Below are 13,582 nucleotides of genomic sequence, written 5' to 3' on the forward strand. Positions count from 1 at the left end.
CCACCATTGTTGTGGGGTTTTTTTTAAGAGGTTAGGAAAATTCTGGCTTTGATCTGTTCTTGTATCTGATCTTTAGAACAAGACCCTTTCAAGGAGAATTAGGTATTCCCGATCTGTTACACCAGCGTAAGTTTTCTTTCATCGTCTCCTCCCTCTGGAGTTGCGAGGCATTTAATAATATTTCAGTGTTTCAGCAAATGAGATTAAAAATGGGAGGGGGGAATAGCCAATTCTCATCTCCTTCCTTCCCTCCCACTCTTCCCTCCCTTTTCTCTTTTCTCTTTCTCTTTCCTCCCTCCTTTCTCCCTTCTCTTCTTTCCTCCTTTCCTCTCTTCCTCCATTCCTCTATGCCTTCCTTCCTTTCTCCCTCTCTTCCTTTTTTCTTTTTCTCTCTTCCTCTATCCCTTCCTCTCTCCCTTCCTCTCTTCCTTTCTTTCTTCCTTCTCTCCTTTCTTCTCCCCCTCCCTTCCTATCTCCCTTCTTTTCTTCCTCTCTCTCTTCTTTCCTCCTTTCCTCTCTTCCTCCCGTCTTCCCTCTCTTCCTTCCTCATTCTTTTATTTCCTCTCTTCCTCTATCCCTTTCTCTCTTTCTTCCTTCCCTCTCTCCCTTTCTCCCTCCCTCTCTCTCTCTCTTTCTTTCTTTCTTTTTTGCTTGCTTGCTTGCTGGTTTGCTTGCTCCTTCCCTCCCTCCCTCCCTCCATCTCTTCCTTCCTCCTTTCCTACCTTCCTTTCTCTCTCCCTTTCTTCCTCTTTTCCTTCCTCCTTTCTTCCCTTCCTTCGTCCCTCCTGCCCCAATCCCTCCATCCCTCCATCCTGTTACAATACAGACTTAGCAGAGTAATTGAGTGCTGTGCTGCAGAGTTGAAGAATTATCACACCAGCTTGGCTCTTATCTTGACAGCAAAGCCACACTTCTAATTTAATTTTATTCCAAGCGTGCCAGGTAACAAATTGAAGTAATTGTTCCACTTGCACCCATTCCATGTTCCATGAGGCATTAAAATACAAGCATGTGTACTAGCTTGCGAAGGAGGACTTCGGCACCCTCATCATCGTCATTATTATCTGTTCACAACAATACATTCTTTAGCTAGTTTTGAGCCTCATAGCATTGAGTTCTTCCCAAGCCCTTAGGACATACGTACTGCATCATACGTATGTCAGCATGGCAGAATAACAGAGTAAGAGAATTAGAAGGGCCCTTGGAGGTCTTCTAGTCCAACCCCCTGCTCAGGCAGGGGACCTTACACCATCTCCGACGGATGGCAGTTTAATCTCTTAAAAGCCTCCAGTGATGGAGATTCCACAACATCTGAAGGCAACTTCTGTTCCATTTGTTAATTGTTCTAACTGCCAGGAAATTTAACCGAATAACAGAGTTAGAATGGACCTTGGAGGTCTTCTAGTCCAGGCATCACCAACATTTTGGACCACTGAATTTGTAATTTTAAATCCTGCAGACTACTAATGTGTGGGCGTGCCTAGGTGGTTATGTGATTGGGTGGGCGTGGCCAACTTGTTGTCACTCGTGTCGAGGGATGCCTCATTGGCCTCTATTTGCTCCTCCCCTCCCGGCCCCTCCTCGCCTACCCGTCAGGGCTTCTTAGGAGCCCCAACAGGAAGCAGTTGCTGGAGCTAAGCAGCCCCCAGGAGAAAGAGTTGGCAAAACAGCTCAGCTCAAATTGGATCTGACCAAGAAGGAGGCTCAGTGGAAGCACCTCACTGAGGACTAGGAGCAAGCAGAGGGAAGACCTGCAGGAGTGCAAGAACAGATACTGGCACCTGGAGGCTCAGCAGGCTGAGATGGTCAGCCAGTTCCAAGCCATGATGCAGTCCCAGTGGAACGAGGCCCTCCGGCTCTTCGCCACCAGCGGCTCTTCCCTCCAGCCTTCGCCCAAAGCCCCCACCAGGAGGCCGAAGCAGACCCCAAGTGGGAATTTCTGGCCCCCTCCAACCCCCACAAAAAGACCCCGAAGAGGGAGACTCTCTGCAGCCACACAAGCATTCATTGCACGTATCCGTCCCAGGAGACCATAGTTTGAGGACCCCGGATTTAATGCAATATAAAAAATGCAAATAATTTTTCTGCAGACCACCAAAATTTTCTCACAGACCACCAGTTGGGGACCACTGTTTTAGTCCAATCTTCTGCTCAAGCAGGAGACCCTAAGGAATTCTGGGCAAATAGTTGTCCAATCTCTTATTGAAAATCCTTCAGTGATGGAGCACCCACACCTTCTGGAGGCAACATCCATTTCCCTGGTTAATTTTTCTCACTGTTAGGAAATTTCTCCTTGGTTCCAGGTTGCTTCTCTCCTTGGTTAGTTTCCGTCCATCTGGTAGGAGGCCCTGTAACATTTCAGACAAATAAATGTGTCAATATTTTTTTTCAATTTTCCTGGAGTCATCTTCCTTCCTTGGAGATTTGTACGCAGATAGCTCTCTCTCTCTCTCTCTCTCTCTCTCTCTCTCTCTCTCTCTCTCTCTCTCTCTCTCTCCAAATATTAAGGCACAATTTCCTCGCAAGATTTGCCAGCGTACCGTGCAGGCGAGATCAATATTTCAACCATTAGAGATTTTTACGCAGGGAAAAGTATATTTATTTTAATGCATCAGGCATTAAAGCTTCTGAAAATCTACAGCCAGCAGAGAGTCCGGGTATTAGGGACAGATTAGTGGCAGGTTTCGGAGGGATATTTCAGCTTGAGTGGAACATGGTGATTGCACCGTTGTCACTAGCAGCGACTTCCTGCTGCTTAAGTCAACGAAATTCTGCTCCTATTTGCCCTGCTATGAATTACGATCCGAGGTGGATGATTGGGGTTTGGAGAAGGCGGTGTGTAGCTTGCCTGTGCGCCTTCCTGTCTGCCTCGAACAATTTATCTGCAGGAAGAAATATTTATGCACCACATTAGAATCACCAGTTGAGAAAGAATTGTGGTCTAAGACGAAGATTGACTGAATGTGGGTACTGCAACTCAGTCGTAATGGGATTGCTTGGACTGACTTGGCTTGAACTCAGCATATTTTTGCCCAACATAAACTACAGCTTAGCACTTAAGTCTGGAGGGGGTGAACTTGGCCAATCCTAGTTTATTCAGAAGTCAATACATTCCTTAACAGACATGGGCCAGGATGTGTGTGACCTACAGTACATCCAACTAAAATGCTTGCTGGTGGTCTTCCTCCTCCTCCTTCTCCTCCTCCTCCTCCCCCCTTCTCCTTCCCCTTCTCCTTCTCCTCCTCCTCCTCCCCCTCTTCTCCTTCCCCTTCTCCACCTCCTATCAAATCCTCATCCCAACCTCCAACTGCTTAACAATAGGAACCTTGACTTTTCAATGGTGGCCCCACAGTTCTCTTTCTCCTTCTCCTTTCTCCTCCTTCTTCCCCTTCCCTGTCATCCTCCTCCTCTTCCTCCTCATTTCTCCTGCTTTCTCCTCCTTTTCCTCCTCCTCCTTCTTCCCCTTCCCCCTCCTCCTCTTCCTCCTCCCACTTCTTCGTCTTCCTTCCTCCTTTCTCTTCCTGCTTTCTCCTCCTCTTCCTCCTTCTTTCCCTTCCCTCTCCTCCTCTTCCTCCCTCCTCCTCCCTCCTCCTCTTCCTCCTCCTTCTTCCCCTTCCATCTCCTCCTCCTCCTTCCTGCTTTCTCCTCCCCCTCCTCCTCCCCCTCCTCCATTATCAATGGTTGCAATAAGCCAATTGAAAGACATAAGTGCATAATTGGCCCATTAGAAAATTCTGCAATTAAATATCAAATGGTTTGACGCGCCTTTTTAATTCCTCCCAGTCCCATATATAATCTCTGCAACTCTGAAACAAACTCTTCCTAACTTACATCCTTGGCACGTTAGGGGTTAATGCATTAGTGCAGCTTTTAAAAAAAAATAAAATAAATAAATGAAGAAAAGCAAAACAGGGAAGATAAAGGCAAGCAATATCATTTTTTAAGTGACTTTCAAAGCCCTTTTGCCTCCAGCGTTAAGTCGGAGAGAAATTTCGCTATTGCAGGATGATTGATTCAGCCGAAGAGGAGGAGAAGGGTTTTTTCCCCACAGTTTGATGAAACGTTTGTCCTTGTCTCAGTGCCGTGAAAAAGGAGAGCGTCACAGCTCAGAGGAGAAGGAAAAGCGGCATTTTAAGTTAGGACAAGGCAAGTCAACAGGCTGGGCACTGTAACGTGATCGGTGAAAGGAAATTTGCAAATGGAATTCGCCCGCCAACACTCAAGAATATATTTCAGAAGCGGAAGATTTTGACCATAACTCAAACCCCATGCCAAATACTTCCTGTTGGTCACAGGGAGCCCGTCTCAAACTCCCCGCCAACCTGGTTAATTCTGCAGCGCTGGCCTTCATGTCCCATAATTACCCGTCAGCTGAAGGTCCTTCGTGACAAATATTCCAGCTGAGGTCCAGTACATCAGCATATAAAATAAAACATTAAATAATTTTACACCCTACCAATACAAGGGCACATAGTCAAGGCTGTGATTTTCCCAGTTGCAATGGATGGCTGTGGAAATTGGACCATAAGGAGGGCTGAGCACCAAAGAATGGAGGTCTTTGAACTCTGGTGCTGGAGAAGACTCCTGCGAGTCCCTTGGACTGCAAGGCCATCCAACCGGTCAGTCCTAGAGGAGGTCAACCCTGACTGCTCTTCAGAAGGCCAGATCCTGAAGAGGAAACTCAAAGAATTTGGCCACCTAATGAGAAGAAAGGACTCCATGGAGAAGAGCCTCATGCTGGGAACGATGGAGGGCAAAAGAAGAAGGGAACGACAGAGAAGGAGGGGACTGGATGGAGTCACCGAAGCAGTCGGCGTGAGCTTCAATGGACTCCACGACTTCGCAACTAACGACAACAACAATTTTTTGGAAAGTTTTTGTAGTCATACGGGTAATTCTTGACTTACAACTGCAATGTAGCCCCCATATTTTGGTTGCTAAGCGAGACATTTGTTAAGGGAGTTCTGATTCATTGAATGGCCTTTCTTGCCACTGCTGTTTAAGGAAATCACTGCCATTGTTAAAGTTAGTCAGACCGTCATTAAGCGAATCTGGCTTCCTCAGTGGATTTTGCTGGTCAACACGTCACAAAAGGGGATTGCGTGACCGTCATAAACATGAGGCAGTTGCCAGCTGCTTGAATTTGGATCACGTGACCACGGGAGATCTCTGTCAGATCAGAAAGGTTGGTGGTTCGAATCCCTAGTGCCGTGTAACGGAGTAAGCTCCCATGACTTGTCCCAGCTTCTGCCAACCTAGCAGTTCGAAAGCACGTAAAAAATGCAAGTAGGACAATAGGAACCACCTTTGGTGGGAAGGGAACAGCCTTCCGTGCGCCTTTGCCGTTGAATCATGCCGGCCACATGACTACGGAGACGTCTTCTGATAGCGCTGGCTCTTCAGCTTTGAAATGGAGATGAGCACCGCCTCCTAGATTCGGGAACGAACAGCCCATATGTGCGAGAGGAACCTTTACCTTTTAATATAGAAGAAGGAAGATTAAAGGAAAGGAAAAAAAAATCTTTCTCTTTTCTTTGTATCTTGTAACACTTTATATTTAACTGGTGGGGTTTTTTTTGTTCCTCACGATACAAATTAGATATATCTTTTTCCCCCTCGCTTGAATGATACCTCAGGTGTCAAAACAAGCATTGTTTGAAACAAAAACACCATCCAAGGCAAAACACTCATCTTTTTTTTTAACCACAGAAATTCTCCCTTGCAATGACAGTTTTAATTTCTCCCATCTCAACCTGTCCTTCTTCATTTCATTCCTTGTCTTACCCATAGTTATTTTGAAAACAATGCACCGTTCGAATGCGTCACAATAACAATTTTACTCTCTTTCTCCAAAAACACTGCTTGTTTTCTCCCTGATTAAACAGGTCAATTTGGCAATTTTGCTAATTCTGACATTTTTATCCTCTTTTTTATTCTATTGTGGGATTGTCAATATTCTTGCATCTCGGCGCATAGAACAGTCTTACGGATGCTATAGTAATACAAAATGAATCTCCTGTGAGTCTTTTCTAATTCACTTTTGGGGTGGGTTATATTTTTTATATTAATCTTTAAAATCCTTTGTCTCAATTGTGTCTATTTCTGCCCAAAATTTATTTTTTTTTTATTTTATTTTTTTACCACCATGCGTGTTAAAATGTGCCATTGGGGAGTTTCAAAATTTTCACATTTTCAACATGGACTTGAAATATCTTTGTATATTTTTGCTAATAAATTGGTGAAGCCAGTTTGAGTTAAGCCCCCAAAGTTAGAAAATGGCCAACAGTGAGTTATAGTTCTGCTTTAGTTATGAAAGTCAGCTGGGTGACTTTGGGCCAATCATGAAAACCAATTGGAGAACTCTGGGCCAATCACCAGGTGGCAGTGAGTTCTAGTCCTGCCTTAGGCCTTAGGTACAAAAGATGATTGAGTGACTTTGGGCCAATTGCTAGGAGACTGAGAGTTCTAGTCCTGCCTTAGGCATGAAAACCAACTGGACAACTCTGGGCCAATCACCAGGTGGCAGTGAGTTCTAGTTCCGCCTTAGGTACAAAAGATGATTGAGTGACTTTGGGCCAATCGCTAGGAGACTGAGAGTTCTAGTCCTTCCTTAGGCATGAAAACCAACTGGACAACTCTGGGCCAATCACCAGGTGGCAGTGAGTTCTAGTTCTGCCTTAGGCAGGAAAGTCAGCTGGGTGACAGGGTGTGTGTGTGAGAGAGAGAGGGAGGGAGGGAGAGAGAGAGAGAAAGAGAGAGGGGGGGAGGGAGCTCAACCCACCTCACAGGATATATCCTCTTTCCAGGCCTTCTTTTACATTATAAAAGGGAACAGTATAGGTTCCCCTCGCACATATGTGCTAGTCGTTCCTGACTCTAGGGGGCGGTGCTCATCTCCGTTTCAAAGCCGAAGAGCCAGCACTGTCCGAAGACGTGTCCATAGTCACGTGGCCAGCATGACTCAATGCCAAAGGCGCACGGAACGCTGTTCCCTTCCCACGAAAGGTGGTTCCTATTTTTCTACTTGCATTTTTGACGTGCTTTCGAACTGCTAGGTTGGCAGAAGCTGGGACAAGTCACGGGAGATCCCTCCGTTACACGGTGCTAGGGATTCGAACCGCTGAACAGCCGACCTTTCTGATCGACAAGCTGAGTGTCTTAGCCACTGAGCCACCATGTCCCACCTTTTAAATTATGACACCGTATAAATTTTATCTCATTCTTCACCTCAGGAGGCTCCAAGCTGGAGAGAGGAGAGAGGAAAGGAGGAGAGGGGAGAGGAAAAGGGGGGAGAGGGAGGGAGGAGAGAGGGAGGGAGGGGGAGAGGAAAAGGGAGAGAGGGAGAGAGAGGGGAGGCAGAGAGGGAAGAGAGAGGGAGAGTGTGCGGGAGAGAGGAAAAGGGGAGAGAGAGGGGGAGAGAAACGGAGGGAGGGGGAGAGGAGAGAGGGAGGGAGATGAGAGAGAGGAGAGGGAGAGAGAGGAAAGGGGGAGAGAGAGGGAGAGAGGGAAGGAGGAAGGGAGGGAGAGAGAGAGTGGATGGGAGGGGGAGAGAGAGGAGAGTGGGAGAGCGGAAGGGAGGGGGAAAGGAAAAGGGGAGAGAGGAGGAGAGAGGGAAGGAGGGAGGGGGAGAGAGAGGATAGGAGAGAGAGAGGAGACGGGGAGGGAGGGGAGAGAGAGGGAGAGAGGGAGGGTGAGAGGAAAAGGGAGAGGGAGAGAGAGAGAAATATACTATATTCCAGATTATTTGTTAGAAAATATGTTTGGCCACCAAAATGAAGGAGTGATATATTTCCCTTACGAAACCCGTATCTTGAAGGAACAAAAATCACATTGGTGGTTCCTGATTGAATCTTTTCAAAATCACCTCAGGGCCCTCCAGAATTTCAAATGCCCGGCAGTTACCTAAGCCTGCGCTCGGCTTCAGGGAACGGAGGAGAATATTATGATAGGCATTTATGACTGTCAGAGGCCAGCCATGAATACAAAAGCTGTTGTCATTTGTCTTCTTTGTTTAAAATATTTATAGGTCTGGCTCCCCCCTCAGCCTACGCCGTTTACATCAGGCATAAAGCAGAGGGCTAAATCACGCCAATCCGGGCAAGCTTCCTCTCATAAACTCTTGAGGCTTTATAATAGCAAGAAGAAGACATAATTGGGTTACTTCCTCAGGAAAAAACAAAAGAGTAAATATGATATTCCTTCAGCCCTGTGAGGATTTTTTTAACAAAATGAGCAGGGTGAGAGATAGGTAAAGGTAAAAATTCCCCTCGCACATGCTAGTCGTTCCCGACTCTAGGGGGCGGTGCTCATCTCCGTTTCAAAGCCGAAGAGCCAGCGCTGTCCAAAGATGTCTCCATGGCATGTGGCCGGCATGACTCAATGCCGAAGGCACACGGAACACTGTTCCCTTCCCACCAAAGGTGGTTCCTATTTTTCTACTTGCATTTTTTAACGTCCTTTCGAACTGCTAGGTTGGCAGAAGCTGGGACAAGTCACGGGAGCTCCCTCCGTTACATATGAAGAACAGTTGCAGGAACTGGGCATGTCTAGTTTAATAGAAAGAAGGACCAGGGGAGACATGATAGCAGTCTTCCAATATCTCAGGGGCTGCCACAAAGAAGAGGGAATCAAACTATTCTCCAAAACACCTGAGGGCAGGAGAAGAAGCAATGGGTGGAAACTAATCAAGGAAAGAAGCAACTTAGAACTGAGGAGGAATTTCCTGACAGCGGGAACAATTAATCAGTGGAACAGAAGTTGGTTCCGGAAGTTGTGAATGCCCCAACACTGGAAGTCTTTAAAAAGATGTTGGATAGCCATTTGTCTGGAACGGTGTAGAGTTTCCGACCTAGGCAGTGGGTTGGACTAGAAGACCTCCAAGGTCCCTTCCAACTCTGCTCTTGTATTGTATTGTATTGTATACTGTCAGGAAATAGCTCTCCTCTCTTCACTTCTCAAATGGAAACATCTTGAATTAAGGCCAACATAAATGTAGGGCAGAGGGTAGAAATCAGGGGGTCTATTAATTTGGAAAAAGCATTCTTCAGGAAGCTTCCTCTAGAGGTTGATTCTCTCTCAAGCCTTCAAGGCCCAATTAAGCAGCAATTAATTGACTTGGTTATAGGAGGCTGCTTGGATGCAATCTAAAAAAAAAAAAGGAAGAAGGCATGCTTTGCAGGTTTTGGGGGGTTTTTTGTGGGGGGGAGTGTTCAGCCTTCCTGTTAGTCTTCTCTACTTTCAAATCAGATTTCTTGCCTGAAGGCTTCTTTATTTGGATCCTCCAGTTCTTCTGTTTCTACACACACACACACACACACACACACACACACACACACACAGACTTCTCCCTCTTGGCCTTATTTTCGACTGCTCAAAATTCTTCTGAACTTAAAGCTGTTGCTTCCTCGTATAAACATATCCTACAGCTATAAAACTTATCTTGGCATTTAAGTAGGTGCTAACTTTGCATATCCCTGTCCAGATGCTATGTTGATAGTCCCAGACACAAGTCTGCCTGCCTGCCTGCCTGCCTGCCTGCCTGCCTGCCTGCCTGCCTGCCTGCCTGCCTGCCTGCCTGCCTGCCTGCCTGCCTGCCTGCCTGCCTGCCTGCCTATCTATCTATCTATCTATCTATCTATCTATCTATCTATCTATCTATCTATCTATCTATCTACTCTATCATCTGCCTATCTATCTATCTATCTATCTATCTAGAGAAAGCCCTGGGAACTTGACTTTCTTTTCTTTTTTTCTTTTTGTTATATCCTTGTTTGGGGGAGGAGGGGATCTGCCTATCTACTGCATCAACTCCTAGTAAACCTTGTTCTAAAATGCCGGGTTGATTTTTATCCTTTCTATTCGACTGTTAGGAATATAATCTAACGGCTGGGTTGGCAATATATAAATCATGTAACAATGCTGTATACCTGTTTCTTTAAATCATACTGTAAAATGTGATTAGTTGCTGTTTCCTCAATCGGCCATAAGAGGGAGCCAGAATGACTGTTAGCTCTCAGTTTGTTAGATGCTGGGCTGATCTGGTCTGAGTGTTTTAGAAGCTGGCTGTTAGAAAGTGCCGTGAGCTATTGTAAGTTTTGCAACTGTTAGCAAACTTTGAGTACTGAACTGATTATATGATACTGGACTATGTTATTTGGATTATCCCTTAACTGAAACACATTGATGGCTGGCTGAATTATCCATGTGTGATTTGGACTGTTTGATGGACTCTGATACCTCTATTTCCATGAAAGTAAAAGCCTATTTAAACTACAGTGTCTCTGTATGCTGGTTTGTGTGTTCTCCAACACCACACTCACAACGCTTCTCCGAACGCACTCGCTCTCCCAACGGGGAGCTTACCTAACACCGACAAGTGCCCATCACATCTTTTGTTGTGGTTCTTGCGTGCGAGAAATGCGCAGCCTAGCCTTGGATGGGGGTAAAAAAGGGAGAGACGGTTCGCTTGGAATGTAGGAAATTGCACATTTGTGATTTGCTACATTGAGCTTCCTTTTGCCGATTAAAAGAGATAAGTTAATGCAGCGTAAATGTTTGGGATGAGGCAGGCTAACCGATGAGAGCTGAATTCTTGGAAAAGTACAAAAGAATTGCATTTCTCCCCCTCATGGGTTGGCTTGGAGTCCTTCCAACAGAGCAGGTCAATGTAACTTTTATTATTATTTATTTAGTTTAGACAGACATGTACAAGATAACAGGTATAAGCATAAACATGGGAATGAGCACATGAAATGAGTACAGATAAATGGGGACAGTAGGACAGGAACGGTAGGCGCGCTGGTGCGCTTATGCACGGCCCCTTTACGGACCTCTTAGGAATGGGATGAGGTCCACCGGTAGACAGTTTGAGGTTGAAGCTGTGGAGGGTTTGAGGCTGTAACCACGGAGTCAGGTAGAGCATTCCAGGCGTTGACCACTCTGTGTGGCTGAAGTCGTATTTTCCACAATCGAGTTTGGAGCAGTTGACCTTGAGTTTGTATCTGTTATGTGCTCTTGTGTTATTGCGGTTGAAGCTGAGGTAGTCGTTGACAAGCAGGACATTGTAGCAGACAATTTTGTGTACTATGCTTAGGGAAGAGAGGCACACTCATATGCAGAGTTCTGGTTCACCAGAATGACAACCTGCTGTTTATCTTCTGCAAATCATCAGGAGTTAATTAACAGGACAGAGATTTTATGGGTGGCCAGATGTCTGAACAAGAAGATCAGAAACCCAACAGGCTTCTACCAAACCAAACCAAACTTCAAAAAGAATAGAATAGAATAACAGAGTTGGAAGGGACCTTGGAGGTCTTCTAGCCAAATCCTCTGCTCAGGCAGGAATCACTACACCAGTTCAGACAAATGGTTATCCAACATCTTCTTAAAAACATCAAGTGTTGGAGCATTCATAACTTCTGGTGGCAAGTTGTTCTATTGATTAATTGTTCTCACTGTCAGGAAATTTCTCCTTAGTTCTAAGTTGCTTCTCTCTTTGATCAGTTTCCCCCTTTTACTTCTTGTCCTACCCTCAGGTGCTTTGGAGAATAGTTTGACTCCTCCTTCTTTGTGGCAGCCCCTGAGATATTGGAAGACTGCTATCCTGTCTCCTCTGGTCCTTCTCTTTACTAGACTAGCCATGCCCAGTTTCTGCAACCATTCATCATATGTTTTAGCCTCCAGCCCCCTAAATCATCTTTGTTGCTCTTCTCTGCACTCTTTCTAGAGTCTCAACATCTTTCTTTACATTGTAGCAACCAAAACTGGATGCCTTATTCCAAGTGTGGCCTTACCAAGGCCTTATAAAGTGGTATTAACCCTTCACGTGATCTTGATTCCATCCCTCTGTTGATGCAAGAGACAGATCCTTGAATAGGGACTTTTAAGGATGTGTCCTTTATGCAAACTCAACAATTCTGTGTTGAGTGTACATGAAGATTCACAGTCATTCAGATCACACTTGTCCCAAAGGTGCAAAGAAAGCCCAGTTGCCTCTTGAAAAAGCACCTTTGGGACATCCTGTGTCATACCTCAATCTCCTTCCTCACTTATTATAGGGATCAACTGATCCCTCCGTCAGCGAGACGAGAAGAACAGAATCCTCCATCTCTCAGCTGAAAGTTCAGCTCTGTCAATATCCTGGAATCCCTGAATTATACATCACTGCTCATCGCAGATGAATTGATATCCAGGATTCTGTTCCCTAAGCCCTTTTCCCTCTTCGTGCTTGAGACCGAGAACAAATTATTATTTCTATGTACTCAGAAATGGCAATTTTTTTGGCTTGGAAACCGGAATTAAAAAAATATCAGACCTTTTGCTAGATTTTCTTTGAATCGAAGTGCAACATGGGAGAGGTGTGTGGCTGCATTTAAGTACTCCTGGTATCCGTCGAGAAGATGTCACTCTGAAAGATATGAAACCTTTCATTTAGTATAGTACAGCCTGTATTGTCATTGTGTACATCATGTATATGATGAAATTGGTTTTAGCCTCACTGGTGCAAGCTATGTCACAAAATATACAAACAACATAAATAGTATAAAGAATAATCTCTATGCAAGTACTATATTTTTCGGACTGTACGACACACCTTTTTCCCCTAAAAAAGAGGGTGAAAATCTGGGTGCATCATATACACTGAATACAGCATTTTTGGCCTCCTGAAACCCCCCCCCCCCCAATGGCCATGCATAGCCTTTAGGAGGCTTCCAGAGTGCTCCTGGAGAGGGCAAAAATGAGCAAAAAAGGGGGTGGTTTTGCTCATTTCCCCCCCCCCCAGCCCCCAGGAGCACTCTATAAACCACCTAAAGGCTATGTATATTCTTTTTTGGTTAAAAAAAAAACAGACCCATTTTCGCTCATCTCTCCCCCCCCCCAGCCCCCAGGAGCACTTTGCAGGCCTCTCTGCATGCATATTTTTTCTCAAAAAAATGAGGCATGCAGAGGGTTTGAGAAATCTGCAGAGTGCAAAAACTTTTTTTAATTTTTTTTTACCTTGGTGCATCTTATATTCTGGTGCGTCTTATACTCTGAAAAATAGGGTAATTAGGAAAAAGAAAAAGAAAAGACTAGTTACACGTTTCCATTTCTAACAGGGCCTGGTAACATGAGGTCATCAGCATCTTGGACTACAAATCCAGTCAACTGTCTCAAGGGTGGCCATGCCAGCTAATACTGGGCTTTTAGTTATATTCTGAAGGCTTTACTTAACTATTGTACGGAGGAAAACCCTGCATCTTTTCATATTCCGTATGTCTTGGAGAAGAGCCAGTTTGATATAGTGGTTGTGACATCGGGCTAGAAACAAGGAGACCGTGAGTTCTAGTCACACATTAGCTAGCTAGTTGATCTTGGGCCAGTCCCTTTTGTTATGACCGAGGCTTCCCAAGCGCATGAAGCAAACTCCTTGTCCCGACAAAAAACCTCTTTTATTAATTGACTGTGAATTCTGCTCATTCACATCCAGCAACGTCTTTCAAGGGAGGATTTATGGTCACAGACCTTATCTGGCTTGGAGAGCTGCCAGGACGATCTCTGCAGAACTTGGCAAGGAGTCTCAGAGAGTCACAAACCAATTAAG

At 45.2% G+C, this 13,582-nt stretch overlaps 1 protein-coding gene across 1 annotated transcript in view; it reads left to right on the forward strand.

Annotated features, from left to right (window-relative positions):
• The window catches only part of ASTN2 (astrotactin 2), a 139,305-nt gene that overhangs the window by 8,372 nt on the left and 117,351 nt on the right, over positions 1–13,582 (forward strand).

Source organism: Thamnophis elegans, chromosome 16, assembly GCF_009769535.1.
Source record: "Thamnophis elegans isolate rThaEle1 chromosome 16, rThaEle1.pri, whole genome shotgun sequence".
NCBI classification, from domain to species: Eukaryota; Metazoa; Chordata; class Lepidosauria; order Squamata; family Colubridae; genus Thamnophis; species Thamnophis elegans.